The sequence below is a fragment of the Peromyscus californicus genome, unplaced genomic scaffold (assembly GCF_007827085.1).
Source record: "Peromyscus californicus insignis strain IS unplaced genomic scaffold, ASM782708v3 Scaffold_10__1_contigs__length_136768540, whole genome shotgun sequence".
Classification (NCBI taxonomy): Eukaryota; Metazoa; Chordata; class Mammalia; order Rodentia; family Cricetidae; genus Peromyscus; species Peromyscus californicus.
The window spans coordinates 2,849,717-2,853,374 of record NW_026294391.1 but is presented as its reverse complement, the minus strand read 5'-3'; positions in this window follow the sequence as shown (position 1 = coordinate 2,853,374).

Below are 3,658 nucleotides of genomic sequence, written 5' to 3'. Positions count from 1 at the left end.
AAAGATAGGTGGTTTTTTTTGTTTTGTTTTGTTTTTGTTAAAGAAACTTTAGTTTGTGAAGTTATAGTATCTAAAACTGAGGAGTTAAGAACCTCAGAAACACAAATTTAAATCTTTATGGGTCCGAGAGCTGCTTGTGTGTTTGTTTGAGATGGAGTCTTATAGTGCAGTCCAGGCAAGCCTGGAATTCACCATTGTAGCCTAGACTGACCTCTAACTCAAGGTGATCCTCCTGCTTCAGTTTTCCAAGTTCTGGGATTACAAATATGAACCACATACACAATGGCAACATTTTTTTTCAGCCATTAAATCCAACTGCTTAAACATGAGCTTAACAATGACAATAGCAATAGGCATGCCAAAGAGAACAGGGAAAACCCTGGAGGCCTCAAGCCTTCAGGTAGAACTCCAGACAACTAAGGAATGCTGAGAGTGGGAGAAACAGTCTTCTCCAGGGAAGAGCACAATGGCTGATTATCCTATACCAAATGATCCCGAAACTATCCATACATACAAGTAACATTACACAGACTGAGTCGCTTATTTTTAGGAAAATATATGTAGGTACATGCATACATGCATTTAATAGCAATTAATGAAAAAAGGGGCTGTCTTAGGGTTTCTACTGCTGCAAAGTAACACCATGACCAAAGAGCAAGTTGGGGAGGAAAGGGTTTATTTGGCTTACACTTCCACATTGCTGTCTACCACTGAAGGAAGTCAGGACAGGAACTCAAACAGGGAAGGAACCTGGAGGCAGGAGCTAATGCAGAGGCCATGAAGGGGAAATGTTTACTGGCTTGCTTCTTATGGCTTTCTCAGCCTGCTTTCTGATAGAACCCAGGACTACCAGCCCTGGGGTGGCACTACCCACCATGGGCTGGGCCCTTCTCGTTGAACATGAATTAAGACAATGCCTTAGAGCTAGATCTTATGAGGCATTTCCTCAACTGAGTCTCCTTCCTCTCTGATGACTCTAGCTTGTGTCAAGTTGACACATAAAAAAAACCAGGGGCCATAGATTTGAAAGAGAGCAAGGAAGGGCATGAGAGGGTTTGGAGGGAGGAAAGGGAAGGAAGAAATGATGTAATTATAATCTCAAAAAAAAGAGAATGTTAAATTGTTAATTTTAAGGAACATCATATTAACATTCAGATCAATCACATTAATGAATTCATATTATTATAGCAACATCCTTCTTCAGTTGATGAATATAAAGCATTATCTTTTTGTTATTTTTCTGGGTAAACTTCTCAAAAACAATATATATGATATCAGAAGTACAAGTATGTCATAAGATCATTCTCCCTACCAAGTCATCACTTTATTCAGCTACTCAAAAATCTTTGCATAAAAGACTCCCTTGCCCTCTGTGTCTATGTTTGTGTGTGTGTGTGTATCTGTCTGTCTGTCTGTCTATGTGTGTGCTTACACAAAGGGTCTTACAAAGGTACTTGATATTGCATTGAGGAATGGTTTTGTAGGTCATTCAATTGATTCCTAAGTTGAATCATTTTACCTGCGTCATGTGCTGTTGAGGGTGGAGCCTTCCCTTGTTTCTCTGCGACAAGACAAATAAAGGGGGAAAGTCCATTTTTCTCTTAGGAGAATTTGATGTACTTGCAAGACAAAAGTAACATTTTGTTTTCAGTTCAGTGCCCACTGTCACAGTTCACTGAGCAGGGGGCTGTTTACAAAGTAGCATTCTGCGTCAGCTCTTAGGCATTTTGAAGTTTTCTGCAAAATCCCACTTTCTCTCAAACTTTCTTCAGATCATTGAAGTTGAGGTTACTGCATTAGTTGAAATCTTTTCTGGGCTGAAAAGCATATACAATTCCCCAATAGAATCATAACAATGTCTGGAAATGACTTCTGGTAGGGGTAGAGTTTTCATGAGGGACTTAAAAGGCCTTAAGTATGTGCTTAGCTGGCTATGAGGGAAGCCATGTGCACTCCAGCAAAACAGTGACACACAAGGAAACATTTAGGACCTACAAACTGTCCCTTACTAATTTGATAACAAAGCCACAGAGTTTATTTTCCCCCATTTTATTTATTTTTATTTTGCTGAAAACCTATGGCCTGATGAGGTATACTTTCCTTATTTTCCACCTTCTGCTAGTTTCCCGTTTTCTCAGATTTCTTCTTTCTCAAACTGCATGTTTCTGACTCCTTGCCTGTGTTCTTGACATTTCTTTCTTGTCCTGCTCTCAAACAATAAACAAGTGGATGTTTAACTATCTTTGCTAAATATTTACTAACATGAGTAGGGAAAAAAGAAGCAGAATATCCAGTCCCTGAGCATAAATTCCAAGGGTCTCCACAAGGCATACCTTTCAGACAGTAATTATTAGCAAAAGCACCAACCAGTAGCTTGCTTGGGGCAGTCCTGCAGGGTGGGAGGTGGGGAGAGGAGGAGCTGCAAGAGCTGGCTTTGGTGACAGAATGTGGAGGGTCCCAGAGGCTATAGGGATGTGTTTCCAGAAGGATACTCTAATAACAGTAGCAGGATAGCAATCCAGAGAGTTGACTGAGCTTATGTGAGCTCATCTAACTCTTTAACAATCTTGTTGTCTACCTACTATCATTATTATCACTTATTACTGTCTTTTTTGTTACTGTCATTTCACAGCTGAGGAAACTGCTCAAGGTCACACAGTTAGAAAATGGTGGAATCGAGATTTGCATCAAGTCCTCAGACTGCAGAGCAAATGTGTCTTTTTTTTTTTTTTCCAATTCTGTCTTGCTGCTGACCCAGTTTGAGCAGCACAGTAGGTTTTGATGTCTACCTGGCAGGCCAACGACTATGCTCTTACATCAACTTGCATATCATCTTTCAGAAAAGTTTTGTATGTGCATGAATGTTTTATTGTTATTATTATTGTTGTTCTGATTCTGGAAGGAAAAGTGTCTTTAGGATTTCAAATCGTACATGACTCATTTCATAATATATGCTGTCACAATGATTTCTTTTATGAAAATATTGAATGCAGCCTCTAGAAAAAAGAAAGACTTTCTACTTTTGCACTGTAGAATAATGCTGAAGCTAAAAAAAGAAGAAAAGGTGACCTTATTAACCCAGTTCTTTCTACACAAAATTCCCACAAACTGTGAGCATCCCACAGGATTCCACCCACACAGCAAATCATAGAGCAATACTTTGAACAAAGCTGTCTAACTCAATAACATTCCAGGCAGCTATTGAAAGCACCTTCAGGGTAGAGCACTTTCCTGAGCAGCAATGTAATTAGGTGGAATGCTGAAAAAGTCTTCTAGTGCATAGGAGAATCTTGAATTCAGTGTGGCAGGAGGGATCACACAGAGAGAATGTGCACATGGTTTCACTCAGGAGGTAAGCCAGATGTATAGAAATGGCACGCAGGTGCTGCCACCCACTCGAGCTGCACCCATGACAGTTACCGGGGAGAAAATACCAACACTTCCCATCTCTAAAGCAGAGTTAACTCTTCTTCATATGAGGCACCTATTGATGGGAACACTCACTTAAGATAAAATCCTTGCTCCATCTATCCTTGTTCTAAAAGCATCGTTTCTGGAAAAAGTAAGCTTTCTAAGGATTGCTGCTGTCATTCAGAACCAGGCCAAGCCTCATGGAATTGATGAAAGCTTCCTTTATGACCTGGGCCATTCCTGACCT